The sequence below is a fragment of the Musa acuminata genome, unplaced genomic scaffold (assembly GCF_036884655.1).
Source record: "Musa acuminata AAA Group cultivar baxijiao unplaced genomic scaffold, Cavendish_Baxijiao_AAA HiC_scaffold_145, whole genome shotgun sequence".
Classification (NCBI taxonomy): domain Eukaryota; kingdom Viridiplantae; phylum Streptophyta; class Magnoliopsida; order Zingiberales; family Musaceae; genus Musa; species Musa acuminata.
In genome coordinates, this window is record NW_027020421.1 from 5001 (window position 1) to 12500 (window position 7500).

Here is a 7500-nt window from a genome sequence, read left to right on the forward strand (position 1 = left end):
TATCGTAAATAAGTATATCGTATAAATAAGTATATCGTAAATGTATAAATAAGTATATCGTAAATAAGTATATCGTATAAATAACCAAATTCCAATTGAAATAAAATCTTTAGGAGGGATTTATGAGACGACATCAATTCAAATTCTGGATCGTCGAATTGAGAGAGATATTGAGAGAGATCAAGTTGAGAGAGATCAAGAATTCTCACTATTTCTTAGATTCGTGGATCAAATACATTTTTTTCCATCAAGAACGCTTTATGAAACTTTTTGACCCCCGAATTTGGAGTACCCTACTTTCACGTGATTCGCAGGGTTCAACAAGCAATCGATATTTCATGATCAAAGGTGTAATCAAAGGTGTAGTACTGCTTGTAGTAGCGGTCCTTATATCTCGTATTAACAATCGAAAGATGGTCGAAAGAAAAAATCTCTATTTGATGGAGCTTCTTCCTATACCTATGAATTCCATTGGACCCAGAAATGTGAATTCCATTGGACCCAGAAATGAGACATTGGAAGAATCTTTTCGGTCTTCCAATATCAATAGGTTGATTGTTTCGTTCCTGTATCTTCCAAAAGGGAAAAAGATTTCTGAGAGTTGTTTCATGGATCCGCAAGAGAGTACTTGGGTTCTCCCAATAAATAAAAAGTGTATCATGCCTGAATCTAACCGGAGTTCGCGGTGGTGGAGGAACCGGATCGGAAAAAAGAGGGATTCTAGTTGTAAGATATCTAATGAAACCGTAGCTGGAATTAATGAAACCGTAGCTGGAATTAAGATCTCATTCAAAGAGAAAGATAGCGAATATCTGGAGTTTCTTTTTTTATCCTATACGGATGATCCGATCCGCAAGGACCATGATTGGGAATTGTTTGATCGTCTTTCTCCGAGGAAGAAGCGAAACATAATCAACTTGAATTTGGGACAGCTATTCGAAATCTTAGGGAAAGACTTGATTTGTTATCTCATGTCTGCTTTTCGTGAAAAAAGACCAATTGAAGGGGAGGGTTTCTTCAAACAACAAGGAGCTGAGGCAACTATTCAATCAAATGATATTGAGCATGTTTCCCATCTCTTCTCGAGAAACAAGTGGGGTATTTCTTTGCAAAATTGTGTTCAATTTCATATGTGGCAATTCCGCCAAGATCTCTTCGTTAGTTGGGGGAAGAATCAGCACGAATCGGATTTTTTGAGGAACGTATCGAGAGAGAATTTGATTTGGTTAGACAATGTGTGGTTGGTAAACAAGGATCGGTTTTTTAGCAAGGTACGGAATGTATTGTCAAATATTCAATATGATTCCACAAGATCTATTTTCGTTCAAGTAAGGGATTCTAGCCAATTGAAAGGATCTTCTGATCAATCCATAGATCATTTCGATTCCATTAGAAATGAGGATTCAGAATATCCCACATTGATCGATCAAACAGACATTCAGCAACTAAAAGAAAGATCGATTCTTTGGGATCCTTCCTTTCTTCAAACGGAACGAACAGAGATAGAATCAGATCGATTCCCGAAATGCCTTTTTGGATCTTCCTCAATGTCCCGGCTATTCACGGAACGTGAGAAGCAGATGAATAATCATCTGCTTCCGGAAGAAATCGAAGAATTTCTTGGGAATCCTACAAGATCAATTCGTTCTTTTTTCTCTGACAGATGGTCAGAACTTCATCTGGGTTCGAATCCTATTGAGAGGTCCACTAGAGATCAGAAATTTTTGAAGAAAAAACAAGATGTTTCTTTTGTCCCTTCCAGGCGATTGGAAAATAAAGAAATGGTTGATATATTCAAGATAATTATGTATTTACAAAATACCGTCTCAATTCATCCTATTTCATCAGATCCGGGATGTGATATGGTTCCGAAGGATGAACCGGATATGGACAGTTCCAATAAGATTTCATTCTTGAACAAAAATCCATTTTTTGATTTATTTCATCTATTCCATGACCGGAACAAAAGGGGATACACGTTACACCACGATTTTGAATCAGAAGAGAGATTTCAAGAAATGGCAGATCTATTCACTCTATCAATAACCGAGCCGGATCTGGTGTATCATAGGGGATTTGCCTTTTCTATTGATTCCTACGGGTTGGATCAAAAAAAATTCTTGAATGAGGTATTCAACTCCAGAGATGAATCGAAAAAGAAATCTTTATTGGTTCTACCTCCTCTTTTTTATGAAGAGAATGAATCTTTTTATCGAAGGATCAGAAAAAAATCGGTCCGGATCTACTGCGGGAATGATTTGGAAGATCCAAAACTAAAAACAGCGGTATTTGCTAGCAACAACATAATGGAGGCAGTCAATCAATATAGATTGATCCGAAATCTGATTCAAATCCAATATAGCACCTATGGGTACATAAGAAATGTATCTAATCGATTCTTTTTAATGAATAGATCCGATCGCAACTTCGAATATGGAATTCAAAGGGATCAAATAGGAAATGATACTCTGAATCATATAACTATAATGAAATATACGATCAACCAACATTTATCGAATTTGAAAAAGAGTCAGAAGAAATGGTTTGATCCTCTTTTTTCTCGAACCGAGAGATCCATGAATCGGGATCCTGATGTATATAGATACAAATGGTCCAATGAGAGCAAGAATTTCCAGGAACATTTGGAACATTTCGTTTCTGAACAGAAGAACCGTTTTCAAGTAGTGTTCGATCGGTTACGTATTAATCAATATTCGATTGATTGGTCCGAGGCTATCGACAAACAAAATTTGTCTAAGTCACTTCGTTTCTTTTTGTCCAAGTCACTTCCCTTTTTGTCCAAGTCACTTCCCTTTTTGTCCAAGTCACTTCCCCTTTTCTTTGTGAGTATCGGGAATATCCCCATTCATAGGTCCGAGATCCACATCCGTGAATTGAAAGGTCCGAATGATCAACTCCGCAATCAGTTGTTAGAATCAATAGGTGTTCAAATCGTTCATTTGAATAAATTGAAACCCTTCTTATTGGATGATCATGATACTTCCCAAAGACCGGAATTCTTTATCAATGGAGGAACAACATTACCATTTTTGTTCAAAAAGATACCAGAGTGGATGATTGACTCATTCTATACTAGAAATAATCGCAGGAAATCCTTTGATAACACGGATTCCTATTTCTCAATGATATTCCATGATCGAGACAATTGGCTGAATCCCGTGAAACCATTTCATAGAAGTTCATTGATATCTTCTTTTTATAAAGCAAATCGACTTCGATTCTTGAATGATCCAAATCACTTCTGGTTCTATTGTAACAAAAGATTCCCTTTTTATGTGGAAAAGACCCGTATCAATAATTATGATCTTACATATGGACAATTCCTCACTACCTTGTTCATTCGCAACAAAATATTTTCTTCGTGCGTCGGTAAAAAAAAACATATTTTTTTGGAGAGAGAGACTATTTCACCAATCGAGTCACAGGTATCTAACATATTCATACCTAAAGATTTTCCACAAAGTGGTGACAAAACGTATAACTTGTACAAATCTTTCCGTTTTCCAATTCGATCCGAGCCATTCGTTCGTAGAGCTATTTACTCGATCGCAGACATTTCTGCAACACCTCTAACAGAGAAACAAAGAGTCAATTTTGGAAGAACTTATTGTCAGCCTCTTTCAGATATGAATCTATCTGATTCAGAAGGGAAGAACTTGCATCGGTATCTCAGTTTCAATTCAAACATGGGTTTGATTCACACTCCATGTTCTGAGAAATATTTACCATCCGGAAAGAGGAAAAAAAAACGGAGTCTTTCTCTAAAGAAATGCGTTGAGAAACGGCAGATGTATAGAACCTTTCAACGAGATAGTGCTTTTTCAAATCTCTCAAAATGGAATCTGTTCCAAACAAAATGGAATCCGTTCCAAACATATATGCCATGGTTCCTTACTTTGACAGAGTGCAAATATCTAAATTTCACCCTTTTAGATACTTTTTCAGACCCATTGTCGATACTAAGTAGCAGTCACAAATTTGTATCCATTTTTCATGATATTATGCATGGATCAGATATATCATGGCCAATTCCTCAGAAGATTCTTCCACAATGGACTCTGATAAGTGAGATTTTGAGTCTGATAAGTGAGATTTCGAGGGAGTGTTTACAGAATCTTCTTCTGTCCGAAGAAATGATTCATCGAAATAATGAGTCACCCGTTCCATTGATATGGACACATCTGAGATCAACAAATGCTCGGGAGTTGGAGTTCCTCTATTCAATCTTTTCCCTTCTTCTTGTTGCTGGATATCTCGTTCGTATACATCTTCTCTTTGTTTCCCAAGCCTCTAGTGAGTTACAGACAGAGTTAGAAAAGATCAAATCTTTGATGATTCCATCATACATGATTGAGTTGCGAAAACTTTTGGATGGGTATCCTACATCTGAACTGAATTCTTTCTGGTTAAAGAATCTCTTTCTAGTTGTTCTGAAACAATTAGGAGATTCTCTGGAAGAAATACGGGGTTTTGCTTTTGGTGGCAACATGCTATTGGTCGCTTGTGGGGTCAAATCAATACGTTCTAGGAAGAAATATTTGAATATCAATCTCATCGATCTCATAAGTATCATATCAAATCCCATCAATCTCATAAGTATCATACCAAATCCCATCAATCGAATCACTTTTTCGAGAAATACGAGACATCTAAGTCGTACAAGTAAAGAGATCCATTCATTGATAAGAAAAAGAAAAAAGGTGAACGGTGATTGGATTGATGAGAAAATAGAATCCTGGGTCGCGAACAGTGATTCGATTGATGATGAAGAAAGAGAATTCTTGGTTCAGTTCTCCACCTTAACGACAGAAAAAAGGATTGATCAAATTCTATTGAGTCTGACTCATAGTGATCATTTATCAAAGAATGACTCTGGTTATCAAATGATTGAACAACCGGGATCAATTTACTTACGATACTTAGTTGACAAGTATATAATGAATTATGAGTTCAATGGATCCTGTTTAGCAGAAAGACGGATATTCCTTGCTCATTATCAGACAATTACTTATTCACAAACCTCGTGTGGGGCTAATAGTTTTCATTTCCCATCTCATGGAAAACCCTTTTCGCTCCGCTTAGCCCTATCCCCTTCTAGGAGTATTTTAGTGATAGGTTCTATAGGAACTGGACGATCCTATTTGGTCAAATACCTAGCGACAAACCCCTATGTTCCTTTCATTACGGTATTTCCGAACAAGTTCCCGGATGACAAGCCTAAAGATTATTTTATTGATGATATCGATTTTGATGATAGTGATAGTGACGATATCGATATTGATGATAGTGACGATATCGATATTGATGATAGTGACGATATTGATGATGACCTTGATACGGAGCTGCTAACTATGTATATGACGCCGAAAATAGACCGATTTGATATCACCTTTCAATTCGAATTAGCAAAAGCAATGTCTCCTTGCATAATATGGATTCCAAACATTCATGATCTGTATATGAATGAGTCGAATTACTTATCCCTCGGTCTATTAGAGAACTATCTCTCCAGAGATTGTGAAAGATGTTCCACTAGAAATATTCTTGTTATTGCTTCGACTCATATTCCCCAAAAAGTGGATCCCGCTCTAATAGCTCCGAATAAATTAAATACATGCATTAAGATACGAAGGCTTCTTATTCCGCAACAACGAAAGCACTTTTTCATTCTTTCATATACTAGGGGATTTCACTTGGAAAAGAAAATGTTCCATACTAACGGATTGGGGTCCATAACCATGGGTTCCAATGTACGAGATCTTGTAGCACTTATCAATGAGGCCCTATCAATTAGTATTACACAGAAGAAATCAATTATAGAAACTAATACAATTAGATTAGCTCTTCATAGACAAACTTGGGATTTGCGATCCCAGGTAAGATCGGTTCAGGATCATGGGATCCTTTTCTATCAGATAGGAAGGGCTGTTGCACAAAATGTACTTCTAAGTAATTGCCCCATAGATCCTATATCTATCTATATGAAGAAGAGATCAGAAGGGGATTCTTATTTGTACAAATGGTACTTCGAACTTGGAACGAGCATGAAGAAATTAACGATACTTCTTTATCTTTTGAGTTGTTCTGCCGGATCGGTCGCTCAAGATCTTTGGTCTTCACCCGGACCTGATGAAAAAAATTGGATCACTTCTTATAGATTCGTTGAGAATGATTCTGATCTAGTTCATGGCCTATTAGAAGTAGAAGGCGCTCTGGTGGGACCCTCACGGACAGAAAAAGATTGCAGTCAGTTTGATAATAATCGAGTGACATTACTTCTTCGGTCCGAACAGTTAGATATGATGCAAAACAGATCTTGTTCTATCGTTGATCAGAGATTTCTATATGAAAAATACGAATCGGAGTTTGAAGAAGAGGAAGAGGTCGTCGACCTGCAACAGATAAAGGAGGATTTATTCAATCACATAGTTTGGGCTCCTAGAATATGGCGCCCTTGTGGCAAACTATGTGATTGTATTGAAAAGCCCACTTTTCTCTATCGGGCTCGGGGCAAGCGGACCTTTTATCATGAAGAGGATGAGTATCATGAAGAGGATGAGTATCATGAAGAGGATGAGCTTCAAGAGAATGATTCGGAGTTCTTGCAGAGTGAAACCATGCAGTACCAGACACGAGATAGATCTTCCAAAGAACAAGGCTTTTTTCGAGTAAGCCAATTCATTTGGGACCCTGCGGATCCATTCTTTTTCCTATTCAAAGATCAGCCCTTTGTCTCTGTGTTTTCACGTCGAGAATTCTTTGCAGATGAAGAGATGTCAAAGGTGCTTATTACTTCCCAAACAAAACCTTCTACATCTATGTATAAATGCTGGTTCATCAAGAATACGCAAGAAAGGTACTTCGAATTGTTGATTCATCGCCAGAGATGGCTTAGAAGCAATAGTCCATTATCTAATGGATCTTTCCTTTCTAATACTCTATCCGAGAGTTATCAGTATTTATCAAATCTGTTCCTATCTAACGGAACGCTATTGGATCAAATAACAAAGACAATGTTGAGAAAGGGATGGCTTTTCCCGGATGAAATGAAACATTTGATTCATGTAACAGGAGAAAGATTTCCCATTCCTTAGCCGTAAAGATATGTGGCCATGAAAAAGGGATTAAGTGGAACAGGATTGGCCGGGTGGTAGAGTCGTGGAAACATTTTTTATTCCATATTTTGGACCTTAGCTCCATGGAACAATATGCTACTGCTGAAACATGGAAGAATTGAAATCTTAGATCAAAACACTATGTATGGATGATATGAACTGCCTAAACAAGAATTCTTGAACGGCGAACAACCAGAGTCTATTACTCACTACATCAAACAATTTCCATTAATGAAACCATGTAAATCCATCGGAAAATAAAAAATACGCATGTCCGATGAAATGCTTGTTGCTATCTGCTCCAATAACGAATCATTGGTTTAACTGAATAACTAAAGAAAATAGATAGACCTTTCTCTTCGTC